This window comes from Rissa tridactyla, chromosome 1, assembly GCF_028500815.1.
Source record: "Rissa tridactyla isolate bRisTri1 chromosome 1, bRisTri1.patW.cur.20221130, whole genome shotgun sequence".
Lineage (NCBI taxonomy): Eukaryota > Metazoa > Chordata > Aves > Charadriiformes > Laridae > Rissa > Rissa tridactyla.
In genome coordinates this window covers 8,474,816-8,489,679 of record NC_071466.1, presented here as the reverse complement: position 1 = coordinate 8,489,679, position 14,864 = coordinate 8,474,816, and the positions used below count along the sequence as shown (strand labels likewise).

The 14,864-nt window shown below is 44.6% G+C and overlaps 1 protein-coding gene across 8 annotated transcripts in view; it reads left to right on the top strand.

The window, feature by feature from the left end:
- The window catches only part of FAM168A (family with sequence similarity 168 member A), a 222,389-nt gene that overhangs the window by 46,505 nt on the left and 161,020 nt on the right, over positions 1-14,864 (top strand). For 4 of the 8 annotated variants that reach the window (XM_054188912.1, XM_054188919.1, XM_054188913.1 and 1 more), the window contains exon 2: positions 12,797-12,946. The exons of 1 other annotated variant lie outside the window; for it this stretch is intronic. The gene's annotated coding sequence lies outside the window, so the exon portion shown is untranslated. The remainder of the gene's footprint in view (positions 1-12,796; positions 12,947-14,864) is intronic. 3 more of the 8 variants (XM_054188915.1, XM_054188917.1, XM_054188916.1) reach the window with 1 other exon arrangement.

Sequence of the window (14,864 nt, the reverse complement as noted above, 5' to 3'; positions counted from 1 at the left end):
TGCAGGCACATTTTCAGGGCTGTTTGAAGATGAATTGTAGCTTCTCTGAGAGAGGGTACACATCAAGGGCGCTTGAGCAGAAGATGATACGCTTTGGTGCTGGCTGTTGCATGCTATTGCTTTGGAATATTCCTCACTGTAGTCAATGAAGAGAGAAAAAAAAATCCCTCATATATTGCTTAATTTCAGTATGCGCTTTGCACAAAATTTGACATAGCCCTTTCCTAGGGAAGCTGTGTTTTAGGGAAGTTCCCTAGGGAAGTTGTGTCCAGTTCTGGGCCCCTCACTACAAAAAAATCCATTGAGGTGCTGGAGCGTGTCCAGAGAAGGGCACCGGAGGTGGTGAGGGGTCTGGAGCACAAGTCTTGTGAGGAGCGGCTGAGGGAGCTGGGGGTGTTCAGCCTGGAGAAAAGGAGGCTGAGGGGAGACCTTCTCGCTCTCTGCAACTCCCTAAGAGGAGGGGGTAGCCAGGGGGGGTCGGTCTCTTCTCCCAAGGGACAGGCCATAGGACAAGAGGAAACGGCCTCAAGTCGCACCAGGGGAGGTTTAGGATGGATATTAGGAAAAAATTTCTTCCCCGAAAGGGTTGTGAAGCATTGGAAGAGGCTGCCCAGGGCAGTGGTGGAGTTGCCATCCCTGGAGGGATTTACAAGCCGGGCAGACGTGGTGCTGAGGGACATGGGGTAGCGGTGGGTTTGTCAGTGTTGGGTTGATGGTTGGACTCGATGATCTGAAAGGTCCCTTCCAACCATGGCGATTCTGTGATTCTATGATTGTAAATGGAAGAAGATAAGATAATATAATGAGAAGAAAACGTGGGAGTGGAAAAACTGGCTATTGTGTAAAGGAGAATGGGTAAAAGAGACATTTTTAGGAATTGTTTGGAGGAAAGTCTGCATTTTTTGTGCAACTGTAGTCTTCAAAGTACGAGTCAGTGTGGCAAAACCTAGAGGAGCAGGTGGAAGGTGTACGGTAGAGAGAGGGTCTAGGGTGGGACAGAGGAGGACAACTGGAGTGGAGACAGTGGCGTGGAAGAACTGCTGAGAGCAACTTGGAGTCATTTGGAATGAGTGCATGGATTTGTTAGAGTTGATGCGGAAGTTCAGGAGTACCGTGACACACTAGAAACTTAGGAAATGGCATTACTGAAAATGGTGAAACTCAGCACTCCGCAGTTACTAAATAATTAATAACGGATAATTTCTGGCCTGCTTAGTGACCTGACCTGATTGTGAGAAATGAATTGTGTGGGGTAAGGATTAGAGTGCTATTAGGCATGGTCTTTGCTGGGATTGGCCAGTAGTGGAAGAGTAGATGATTAAAGTCCTTTACAAAAGCTGTTACAGGGCTGGAAGAAAGCTTTTCATTTTTCTCTAATATAAGCAAGATTTTTTTTTTATCCATCTGCAGTATTCAAGAAGGTGAAATACTTGCATGTACGCTCCTATGACTTCTTTAAGAACTGGTGGTTATTGCTCTAAATTTTGACCAGCTTTTTCACTGGCATTGCTACGCTAATATCTGTGTCCCTCTGCGTGGCAAAGGGAATCAAGGGAAGAAAAATGAAGTCTAAGACAGAAATTGCTAATGACTTCCAAAGGAAGGAGAGATTGGGATTGCTCTAAACAATTGCTTAATAGACCCTAGTGAAAGAAGTGTTGACTTAACTTGTTTTTAATTGCTTTTAAGCTTATTTAAAAAAAGGAGTTTGTTATCGAAAAGGTAAGTATTTAGTCCTTGAAAAATTGTGGTGAACTTTGGAAACACCTTTACGGAAGAGCGGTCACCCACCTTAAAATTATTTAGCTAGCTTAATTAATCACTTGAAAAAGTATCAGTGCAGGGATGCTGCTCAAGTATGTCAACATGTGCATGGTTCGGGTATAACAGAAGACAAAAGATCTGATGAACAGTCAGTTGTTGCTTTAGGAAACTTTACGGATAAGTAAAAAAAATTAACCATTTTTGTGAGCCACTTTTTTGACCAGAACTCCTTCTCCCAAGACAGAGGGGACAGCAGGACTGTAGTTTCTAGAGACAAAAGCGTTGCTGGCAAAATCATTTGGTCAAGACATCGTTGGACTAGATGATCTGAAAGGTCCCTTCCGACCTAGGCAATTCTATGATAACTTATATTGGTAAAACAATGATTTCATCCCTGTAGCTTAGCTGGATTTTCAAATGGAAATAACTGCAGCAAGAAGACTCTTTGTCGATACAACCATCTGCAAATTGATTTTGTTGTCGTGTTTTTGTTGTCATGAGGACAGCGGAGAAAAGATCACACCTCTGCCTTGTGTAGCTGTATTAGCAAATCAATGTGAAGAGATCAAGGTCTGTTCATAACCTGTGATTTTGTTTTGGGGCTTGACTACAAGCTGTTAGTTGGCTTTACAGGACAGGACCAAGGATGGATAAAACCATCAGGAGAGGTGTGTGCAGGTCTTGTTCTATTGTTTTATCTCTCTGTCCCTAAATAGAGTGTTCTGCTTGACAAATAAATGTCTTATTTTGGAAAGCATGTCTGTCTTTGCTGGAAACAACTGCATTTCTCCCAAGAGACATGCCTCCACTGGGAGACTTCATCCAACATCCCTTGGGCATGTTAAAGGAGCATCAATGAAAACCAGGTTCTAAAACCCAATCACAGAATGGTTTGAGTTGGAAAGGACTTTGAAAGATCATCTAGTCCAACCCCCATGCCATGGGCAGGGACATCTTTCACTAGACCAGGTTGCTAGATCAGGATATTCCAAGGATGGAGGTTGGACCTCCTTACTGGGCACCCCTTACACTGCTGTCTAACCCCAAATATGAACTCGTTTCTACCTTATACCCAGCTGGAATTCTCCTTGCTGGCACTTGTCCCTGTTGCCTTGCTGTGCATCTCTAGGAGTCTGGCTCTGTCTTCTCTGTAGGTACTTGCAGGCACCAAGGAGGACTCCCAAAGCCATCTCTTCTCCAAACACACATGTCCTGCAGCCTTTCCTCATGTGCTCCGGCCACCTGACCATCTTGATGGCCTTCCATTGGACTCTCTTGTATTGGGGACCCCAGTACTGTTGGTTTCCAAGAGCTACTATTTCAGATGAAGCTTCAAAAGTACTTCAAAAGCTTCAAAAATGTTTTCTATCCTGTCTACAAAGTTGTTGAGAAAGCTGTTCAAAACTATTGGTCCCACTATCATCCCTGAGGGATGCCACATGGAACCAAGCACCCAGCTGGACTTTGGGCCTTGGACAACCACCTTTCCAGTCTGACAGCCCAGACAATTTTCCATGCACCTTGTAGCTAAATTGGGGAGCTATAAAGGGAATGGATAGATTACAAGGATATAATGGTGGGAGATCGTAGCATCGTAGAATAGTTTAGGGGGGAATGGACCTTTAAAGGCCATCTAGTCCAACCTCCTGCCATGAGCAGGGACATCAACTGGATCAGCTTGCTCAGAGCCCCATCCAACCTAGCCTGGAATGTTTCCAGGACAGGTAGAAATGGTGCAATGGTGGGAAACCATGTGGAAAACCTTGCTAAAGCCATGGTAAGTGCCCCACCCGCTGTGCTCTCATCATACACAGAGCTGGTCATCCCCCTGCCAGAGGCGATCGGGGTAGGATTGCTGTCATCCCTCAAATTTGATAGGGAAGGGCCTTACACAGATATTGGCCACCTTCCTCAGCATCCTCGGATATGTCCTGTCTGGTCCTGGGGACTTGTGTGTCCCTGGCTTATTTAATTAGTCCTTTATTTGGTCCTCTATCCTCTTTTGAGGGTAGCACCTGTCTCCCCACACTTTGCTGCTAGGCAGTGTGTTGAGCCTAACTATTCTGATAGTTTGGAGATTTAAGAAAAACCTTCTTCAAAGACGGATTGTATAAACTGTAGATTAATAAACTAGACAAGAACGTAATGCCATTTTCTATTCTAAACAGAGTAAAGTGAAAATCAAGAATGAGTGCATTTTTCTCCAATGTGTATTTTTCTGGATCACGAAATGTAGCCGATGTTGTGTAAAGCAACATTTCTTTGTAAAACGGCATGTTTGAAAGAGTGGCCTTATAAGAATTAGTCTTTTTTTTTTTTAATAGATATAACTATAAAAGCAAACCGGATCTCACTTTGTTGGTTTAAGTTTCTCTTATCTGCTGATGTGAGTTGAGATTACAGCGGATGACTCAAATACCTTGAGTCCACCCATCCTGTGTCGGCTCCCGGCTCTGCACCTGAATCCTCTCCGGCGCTGAAATCCAGAGCTCAACAGGGAGCTGAGCCGCACAGGCAAAACCGCTGCCGATATTTCGGTAACAGTTGTCCTTTTACCAATCTTTGGCTCTAAAAGCAACTCCTCCATTTTTCCAGTGGATTAGGCTTTTTTTTTTTTTTAATCAGTTACTGGTGAGTGAGTAAAAACAGGGATGGGATTTGCTGCTTTTCCTAATCTCGCTCTGCCCTTCTAGCCTTGATAGGGCATCCTTCAAGCAGGAAAGCAATTCTAACGATATAGTAGAAGAAATGGTGGAAAAGGGAGGTGTGGCCGGGGTGATACTCAGATGAATACCGACGTCAGACACTTGTCTTTCTTGCAAGCTGAGACAACAGGATGTTCCTGGAGGAAGGATGATGCCCAGCTTTGCCAGTTTTAATGACTTCCGTGCTTTTCTTACGTCTCGATTTCACACTTGTATCCTGTATGTAAAAAAAAAAAAAGGTTCCTCTGTGTAATATTTAACACTCTGGGTTTACAGAACCCTTTAATTTTAGAGACTCGTTGCATGTGAGATTTTGAGTTGTGTATTTTGACGTTGAGGTTTCGTGGATGCCCGTGAGGTTTCTAGTGAAACATGTGTGCGTGCTCCTGTGCTGCTTCCAGTCCCTTTTCACCCTCTTTTTCCAAAAACTCTCCTCTAGACTGCCCAAAGCCATGGCTGGTGACCCCCAACCTGGTTCCACCAGCTGGACAGGACGAGTGCCAGGGATGGGTCTTTGCTTGCCCGGCTCTTGGCAGGAGCAAGCTCAGGAGATGCAAGCAGTCCTGGTGGCCTCTCTCCCCCGAGCACCACCAACGTGCTGTGGCATCTGGGGTGACCAGGGGTGAATTTCTACTTGTTCTGCCCTTTTCTCTTGGTGCACATTCTCTTGGCTGCGTCTTTTATTTTCTTCCTTTGGGGCGAAGTATTTTTCTTGGGAGTTTCGCTCCTCCTCTGCTGCCTGTTCCCATTGCTGGGCTGCCTTAACTGTGCTGGTACAACTATGCGAAGGGCCAGATGGGAAAACAGAGCAGTGAACAGCAAAAAAAAAGTTATTTTTAACCCAGATCAGATCTCTAATCTGGTTTGCTGTACAGCTCCGTAGCAGTCGTGTTGGTACAAAGGTGACTGGCAATTTTTGTGGGGAGGAAAAGACGGGAAGGCACTTCCAGCCAGTAACGTCCCTGCGGTTTCCTGCCGTGTTTTCTGCCTTCCGAAATTATTTCTTTCCATGCCTTTATTTCCTGCTAGGTATTTTCACAGATGTTTTGGCTTCCAGTTCCTCCAGGTGGATCTCACCTAATGTTTTTTATTGCCAATACCTCTGGTTTCTCAAGGTTTGTTTTTGGTTTTTTTTTGTTTTTTTTTTTAACGTGCCCTGAGAAGAACTGAACTCGGCTCCATTCCAGCTAATTTGTGTATATTCATCAACATTTTGCCCTATTCTTCCTTAATTTAGGTACTAAATGTGTTAGGTTTTATAACAGCTATCTCTGGTATCCTCTCTACAGTATCTCCTTGCTCCCAAATCAATACCACACCCTTTATTACTGCCTTTAAGTCATAGGCCTTTAATTATATTCACTGTGTGAGTAAAGGTGTCTGAAGGAACTTCAGACTGAAACATTGTCAATGCTTTTCCTAACGTCTAAATAGATTCTGTCATCTTCTCATTAATCCCTCTTTTATAATGATGGGGAGGCTTGTGTTTGCGTGTTTTTCTTAGATTTTATTTTTTTTTTTTAAATAGAGGTAAAGGTCAAACTGAGGCTGCTGTCGCTGAAAGGTTTAATTTTATTTTTTAAGATGATGGCTGCGTATGGTTTTTTAATACTGAAACTTTCCGAAGACTGAGTATTGTCAGTAGTGCAGTAAATTGTTTCCTTCAATTAACACGAATCTTAGCTAATTAAATTGTTTTCTTTTGATTACAAAGTCGTCTGTGACTTAGAAACCTCTAAGTGTCTTGTAATATATAAATTGCACAAGTGAGAATAACTAATCTAGAATCAATACCTGAAGAACTGATTTTGAAAAATTGATGAAAACGGGAGGTAAATAACTTCAACATCTACTTTTGACGAATTTTTCCTGGTGGAATTAGAAACGTGTTTGCTACAAAGACAAGCCCGATGTACGAGGCTACGCAAGCTCAGCGTCAGCCCTCCCTGCTGCCCCGAGGGACGTTTATTCACTAATCTCAGCCAATTTAATTTTATTTATTGGAGCCCAGAAGATCTTTTCCATTTTGCTGGGTTTGGATACTCAGAGGGTTAAACACCAAACGTTGTGGAACAGGATTTAAAAGGAAGGTGCCTGGCTCTGGACAAGCGTCATTAGACCTTGTCCAGTTGGATTTTTAGCTCGTGTTTTTCTCTTCCTTCAAAAATCCCAGGCTCGGTGAGTGTCCTGATGGATGGCCCTGCAATCCGAGGGACTCGAGCGGTACGGAAGGTTTCTGAGACGGAAAATTGGGTCATGAGGAAAGTTTTGCAGTGCTGTCCAACTGAATAAAGTTATTTTCTCAGTGGAGAATGCTGGATTTTTACTCTCCAGCCTGTCAGACACTTAGTGATATGTTTTTATCTTCATTTGATAAGTAGTTGCGGAGTGTATTTTGAAATGAATTATGCTAACACTATTTTATCATAACAATCTGCGATCTACCAAGGCAGGCTTTTTAATCACCATGTTCTAATTAATTCTTAATCTATTTTATAATCCGTGTACTCAGCTCCTACCTCTGGAGTCCAATTTTATAGAAAGAAGACCAAAAGTAATGGGTAAAAAAGAGGGCTTTTTGAAGAATAATTGTAATAAGATCATCATAATGGTGTAGGTGCTAAACCAAAAGCAGCAAACTAAATTTTGGTCCTAGGAGGGGAGGATAGAATTAAAATGAAAAAGAATTGTTTTCCCGCTTGAAACACCGCATTTAGTGGATGAAGATATTTGTGAACAAGTTTTCTTACTGAGTAGCTGCAGTAAAGGTGGGTGTCAGGAGGATGGGGCCAGACTCTTCTCAGTGGTGCCCGGCGACAGGACAAGAGGTAACGGGCACAAACTTGAGCATAGGAAGTTCCACCTAAACATGAGGAGGAACTTCTTTCCTGTGAGGGTGGCAGAGCCCTGGCACAGGCTGCCCAGAGAGGTGGTGGAGTCTCCATCTCTGGAGACCTTCCAAATCTGCCTGGTTGCGTTCCTGTGCCACCTGCTCTGGATGACCCTGGTCTGGCAGGGGGTTGGACCGGATGGTCTCCAGAGGTCCCTTCCAACCCCTGCCATTCTCTGATTCTGAGAAATGTGAAGGGATTTAAACTTTTTTGCACCAAGAAGAAAATAGGAGGGGAGGGAGGACTTCATTAGGGAGTAGGCTGCAGGAACCCCGCTAGGTTTCTTTTCTCAACTTGTAGAGGTAAATTGCTTCAAAAGCTCGAGCATGTAATCTAATAATTAGGAAATTAGAAGTTAATGGGAAACTTGTGCAAAATGGATTCTGCGTTAATGAATTTATTCAGCAAGTTGGGGCAACTTTGGCTCTAGAAAAGGAGTTGACACGGGGTGGTAGGAAGTTGAACGTAGTAAGGAGGAGCTGGAAGAGTCTTGACTCAACCGAGATGGTTTTCCATTTGCAAAAATCTGGTGTACAAGCAAAGGCGGCACAAATCTATGAGAGAAGGTTTAGCAACATCCTTTAAAAAACCCAAACAGGACCCCTCACTACCAAGAAACAAGCACCTCCCAAACTCCATAAAGCATCCAGGTGTCTTCTTCATGTGTCTCAGCTGGTCAAAGTACCTTCTTCATAGGTCTCAGGTGTTGGTGGCTGGCAGTGCCCCAGCCCGTAGAGGGGTGTGCCTGATGGATGGGTGGATGAGGAAGGTTCCAGCATCTCTTCCAGACCCTCCAACACCCAGATCATAACTTTAAAATGAATAAAAAGAGCACTAGCACCCACCAAGCGTGAAAGCATTTTCTAGTTAGTGAATATTTCTCCTTGTCTTCTTTTCATATTTCATTTCAGGAAAAACTACGTCAGTTTTTCCGGCAGTCCTGCCTATGGTAACGCTGTCAGCTCAATAACTGGGGGAACTGGTGCTCTACGTTTCCTAAAGGAGGTGGATTCCAGCTTTCCACCGGTGTTTGCCTTGCCTGAGCTTGCGATCTGAGATCAGCATTTGGGTCCCGTGGTACCGAGGGATGATGGCGGTACCTCTGGCAGCTCTGCAGCTGAGCCTGGAAGAGCTCGCCAGGGTGGCGGGAGTGGGAGAAGGCAGCCTGCCTCTCATGGGGAAGATTTTTTCTGTATTCTTGAAGTCTTTGCTCCCTTTTCTTTCTTGGTTCGTTTAATAGGTGGAGCAATAAACCTGGTTTAGACCCAGAGACAACCAGGAAAAAAAGAGTATTGCACTGATAAGGAGAGCCCTCTTCTTCCCTAAATCTCATCCCCCAAAAAGCAGTAACTTGATAGGGACTTGTGTGCTGGTTAACTGCTCCTTTTGATTTCTAGATGCTTCACGCTAGCTCTTCAGGGAGTAGCACATAGTTTCGTCAGGTGTGTACTGAAGGACTTTTAACACGTTGCCTGGCATTTTTAGATGGGTAATTAAAAATGCTGTGTTACAAGTTAAATGTCCACCCTCGATACGTTGTATGCCTGATAGTCTTCAGCACCAAAATGAGTTTATTCCCTTTGCTTGCTTTTTTTTTTTTTATTTTTAACCGACAGAGAGGCAAGCTTTTCTCTTCCCTGTCTGCCTGCTCCTGTCCTGTGTGGGGGTGACTTCTGCAGGTGTATTCAGCTTTCCGCGGGAGCCTGATGTTTCTCCACTTGCTGGTTTCAGAGGAGCAAGGTTTGCTGGTAGAGCTGATACAGCAAACACTGTACTGGGGGACTCTGATGGCATCATGGGGCTAATCCCAGATCACGCTCTTGATGAACGCGGTCATGCCAGCAGAACTTCCCAGAATCACAGAATGGTTCAGGTTGGAAGGGACCTTAAAGATCATCTAGTTCCACTGCCCTGGGCAGGGACACCTCCCACTAGACCAGGCTGCTCAAAGCCCCGTCCAACCTGGCCTTGAACCCCTCCAGGGATGGGGCATTGACAATTTCCCTGGGTAACCTGTTCCAGTGCCTCACCGCCCTTACAGTAAAGAACTTCTTCCTGAGATCCAATCTAAATCTCCCCTCTTTCAGTTTGAGGCCGTTACCCCATGTCCTATCATTATACTCCCTGAGCCAGAGTCCCTCCCCATCCTTCCTGTAGGCCCCGTTAGGGACTGGAAGGCTGCTATAAGGTCTCCCCGGAGCCTTCTCTTCTCCAGGCTGAACAACCCCAACTCTCTCAGCCTGTCCTCACAGCAGAGGGGCTCCAGCCCTCTGATCATCTCTGAACTTCTTGATGTTGTGCTATTTCCCTGAATTTTCCAAACTAATCCCTCCTCACAGGTCACGTTTTCCCTCTTTAAAATATATTTTATTTCCTCTATTGAATATCTTTGTACTTCTACTCAAAGGCCTTGATTGGGACTGACTGCATTTCTGCAAATGTCTACAGTTTGTGCGTGTATGGCATCGCTGTGGTTAGAGAACGTGGCAGTCCAGGAGTGCAGCTGAAGAGGGGTAGGAGATGGGGGTACAGCACGAAGCAAGAGAGGTACGGTGAGGAATCTGACACAGCTTCAATTACATTTACGTCTTGCACCTTCTCACACATTCAAGTGAAGTGAAAGATGCCGAGTGAAACTATATTTCTTTGGTGTTAAGACTCATTTGAATGATTTCTCTTAAATTCTGAGCATTTACAGCTGGTTTTTGCATGGTGACTGAGGGCATTCAGGGTGATGCGGGTGTGTGGGCAGTTGGATAACCTCCATCTCCGTGCAGCTCATCACAGCTTCTCTCTGCAGTAGCGGCATCCAGTTATTGTGAACCTAATCGTTTTGACTTCTGGTCAAGAAAAACTAGAAAAGGGACCAAAAAAAACCCCCAAAAGGGTGATTCTACTGAGCGTCTGTGTAGCAGCACAATACAAGAAGGTATTGATGCTGTTGCAGCTAAAGAAAGATCCCACCGACAAGGTTAATGGGAGGTGGGTACAGTACTTCTCTCCGTCTCTTTAGATGAACAAAAGGTGAACTTTCTGATAATTCCCCGGCATTAAAGGTTGCTGCAGTCCTGTCCTCATGCTGAATCGAGGTGGTGCCTGGAAACCCTCATGTATTCAGCGCACGCAGCGGTGCTGGACACGTCCGGGGAACCTTTAGTATTTGCTAAGCAGAGATTATTGACTTCCTTGGCCGTACGAGGTATAAAGATGTAAAAATGTTCCAAAACTTGGACTTGAAGTAAATTTAGCTATCAAACCGGCTCTGCTAAATGAAATTGTAACGGCGAAGGTATTGAGATTTGAGGTGTAAAAGCGGTGGAAAGAAGAATCATTGACCACGTGGTTGGTGTTGACCCTGGTGTCGCTGTCGAGGGGTCCTTGGCATCGCATCGCTAAAGGGTGGAGGAAGACTTGGGGCAGGTGGTTTTCTCCCCCATTTGCTTGGACCCAGATTATTTTCTGCTTCTTTCTTGCCACAAAAGGAGTCGTTTGTTTAATTTTACAAAATATTACTGAAGCTGTTGGAACTGAAACTGCAGCCCACGTCTTCTTGATAAATGACTGTGTGTATTCCTGGAAGGAAGTTAAAACGGGGCTGTGTTATATTTGGTACCTCCCGAAGCACCGAGGCTACTTTGAGTACAGAATGTGCTCAAAGAGAGACTAATTTGCCACTGCGGAGCTTGATGTGATGAGATTTGTCAAGTCGTCGTTTCTGCTGGAATTCACTTAAGATTTCTTCTCTCTCCTAAAGATTTTTGCTCATGTATTTTAGAGTTGTGTCTTTGAACTGGGGGACCATAAAGGCAAGTCAAAACAGCCTAAAACCAGGATTAAATTCCAAGCAATGAATATGCTTGTTATAAGGTGGAAATACAGAAGTCAAGCACCCGTACAACAGGTGGGAATATTACTGAGATGTTTCACTGAGTGCGCTCACGCTCTTGGTAGCAACAGTGTTGGGATTATCTGGACCTTTGAGCATCAGTAGGGTGGGATTTGACTTCTCTCCAAGGATGCCATCTCACACGGTTTGGTGGTGGTTGCCTGCAGTTGGCAATTCTGGGAACTTCAATAAAAAATAAGATTCAGTAAAAACGAAGATGAGATACTAGGAAGAAATTCTTGGCTGTGAGGGCGGTGAGCCCCTGGCCCAGGTTGCCCAGAGAAGCTGTGGCTGCCCCATCCCTGGAGGGGTTCAAGGCCAGGTTGGCCGGGGCTTGGAGCAAGCTGGTCTGGTGGGAGGTGCCCCTGCCCAGGGCAGGAGGGTTGGAACTAGATAATCTTTAAGGTCCCTTCCAACTCTAACCATTCCGTGATTCCACGATTTATCATTTTTTTTCCCGTTCGTTTCCAATTTCACGTTGTTTCCATTGCTGGGCTTGCAGGGCCTTTTGGTGTAATGCTGCAGGGAAAGGTGGGGTGGATCGGCCCTCCCAAAGAAAGTCTCAGTTATTTTACTGGATTCGACGCTTTCTGCGCCCTGTTTTCTCCCCAAGAGTGTTTTTTGAGTGAATGTAAACTAATACTGCATCCGTGGTTAGAAGCAATGAAAAAATATTTAATGTAAACCTTTTGGTACTGGGTTGATTAAAATAAACAACTGTTAGAAGGAGCACTGGTCCTGGTTTGTGAACAGTAGGTTTTCTGTTCCTCTGTCTAATGCATAAAGCATGTGGAGCTGCTTGAGAGCTTTTTTTGCGTGCTGTACTTTATTTGGAGGTATTTCGTTTTCAGTTCTCTGAAGTTTTGTGTCAGCTGGGAAGGGAGGGTGTAGGAGTAACGTGTAAAACTTTGTTCGGCCTGTTCAGTCCCAAATCCTGACAAATAGCTTGTTACTGAGTATTTAAATGAAAGCTTGAACTTTGTTTTCTCCCTTTTGAAAGCTGAGAAGACCCTGGTTCTGATTTCATCCACTCCTGGCGCTGTTTTTTTTTAGCTTCGATGCAATTCTTCAGCAGAGCGTAGGCAAAGCATAGTTGATGTAGGCTTTGTGCAAGACGCGCCATGTGAGTTTTCCACCCAAAGTCACTGATCTGTAGCAAATTGCTCCTGAAAGGTTTTCGGTCTTGATTTGAAGGTGCAAACGTTGAATTTCTGCTGTCTTTTTTCCTTTATCTATGGAAAAATGTATCCTTGGTATGTTTAGGGGAAGGCGAATGGAGATGTTTATTTGTAGGAGAGGTGCAGTAAATACGCGTATCTGTTTGTCTAACGAAATGTGAGTGACAGACCATTTGCATCATGCCGTCTTTTTTGCGACTGCCAGTCTTGTAGCCAGCTCCCGTCTCCCTTCCCTCTCCTCCTCTTATCCTGCATCTCCATCGCTCCTCCTTTTTTTTGCCTGCATTTCATACGTGTCCCCATTCCTCCTTTTGCTCCGGTGGAGATAAAGACCACTCTTTGCTAGAAAGAGCCGTGTTTTCTTTCCGACAGGTTTGCCCGCGGAGCCTCACGGGTCTCTCTCTTTCTCTCTGTTGGTTGCTGCTGCAGAGCTGTGGAATGCTGTGAAGACTCACTGCCCTGCAGCCGTAGGCAGACTCCTCTCCGGATTATCTCCATCCGAAGGAAGCTCGTATCCAAGAGGTATCGATTCATGTTTTCTGTGTGCCCTTCAACTGTAGCGCTTGAGTTTAGATACTCCTCCAAACACCTTTTTTCCTACTCCCATGCCACGGAGATTGCAAGTGTTGATTGAAAAGCGTTGGTGTTTGGTATGGGTTGGAGCTCTGTTTGTACTGAATGAACTTTGGTACAGAATTACATCACATTTTTAACGAAGCAAGTAATTTCTGCATCAAGCAATGCATAAGCTGAAACTCCTGGAACACTGGACGTCTAGCGTATTTTATTGTGTTGATTTATAAAGTTAATAAACCTAAGGTGATCAGCAGACTGGAGTAGAACACACAGCAGGTATGTGTTGCTCCTATGAAGAATTGTGAGAGTTAGGGTTTTTTTTTTTAGTGTTTATTAGTCTTAATATCTTCTTGGTAAATAATTTATTTTTGTTTTATATTAAAAAGAAGACAAAAAATACTGCTTGTGTTTGCTAGCTGGGTCAAAATCAGTGGATTGGCAAAGCCATGATTCCCGGTATAAATTTCTGTCATTTGCCTGTAGACAGGCGAATTATTTTCTAATAGTTTATGTTGCAGCCTTTCATAAAGGAAAAGCTAGAAACAGTTTTTTAAAATTTAAACTTTGCAGTGTAATGTGGCCTGTAAATGGATTGGAGCAGGTTCTGGTTTTGTATATGGCGCCTAGCATTATGAGACCTGAACAGGTCAAGCCCTCTAGGCCTTTATATATAAGAAAATCAAATACGTTATAATAGTGGTATAACGTGATACACGGCTAGCTATTAAATACGAACGTGCCACTTGAGGAAATCCCTGCGCTGCACACGGTTAGGGGCTGAAAAGTACGCTGGGCAAACGTCACCGTACGCCTGCCCTGCGCTGAAATTTGCCCCTGGGTGTTCACGCTTGGTTCTTGCTGCAGAGAAGACACTGGGCTGAAGTGTCAGTCTGACCCGATCCAGCTCTTCTTGTGCAGGCGTATGGAAAAAACAGGGTTGACTCTTTTTTTTTTTTTTTTTTTTCTTTCCATTTTATATGTTTTGCTGCTTGCTTAGTAACATGAACTTTAAATGTCAGCTGCCAGGATACCCACTGAGTGTTCTGCTCCTACTCAAGTCAGACTTGCTGAAAACCAGATGCAGACAGACAGCAAGAGTTCTGGTGGGTGCTCCCTGCGCTTGGAGCCACTGCACTGCGCCGGGATCGAACATTAAGGCATGCTGGCACCCTTATCCTCCCGATATTTTGCAGCCTTCCAGCCCTGCTTTGGGAAAAACCTGCCCTGATTAGATGCCTGCTTTTTGGGTATGGAGAAAATCAGGCTGTTTTTTCTTCCTCATCTCACCCTCAACCTGTTTTAGGTGGGATGGGACAGAAAGCGTCAAGCCTTTCAGAAAAGCTTTGCTTCATCCTTGCTTGTGCTTGTCCCTCAAGCAACAACGATGGGCCCCTTTCCCAGCTCTCTTTTCTCCTTTTTGTTGAATATCATGAAAAAAGGATAAAGGGGAAAAAAAAAAAAAAAGGACCTTTATGCTGCTCCTGTACCCTTTTTCTGCCAACTACCTGCCTTACTTCCAGGTTGAGACACAGTTGGGACTAAGCTGCTTTTTCTGGGCCTGAAAAACAGAGGGTCAAGGGCTGCAGAAGGGAGAGAGGCAGAGGCCAGGGTGTGCGTTTGATGGGTTGGGAGGTGGGGAGAAAACAGAGGCGGAGGCTGAATTGCTCAGACTGGAGAAGCGGGACTGGCATTGGTGGGAGAACTGGAAGACGGGCTGTTTTTTTTGAATGAGAACATGTTAAGTGGTGGCTTTGCATGAGAAAGAGAACTTGTGGTCCAAGGGGCTCCTGGTCCAGTTAAGCTCCAGATTAAGAAATTGAAGTTTAAGCTTTGTGTGTGCTGGGTGTCTTGAGCTCCCAGCCCG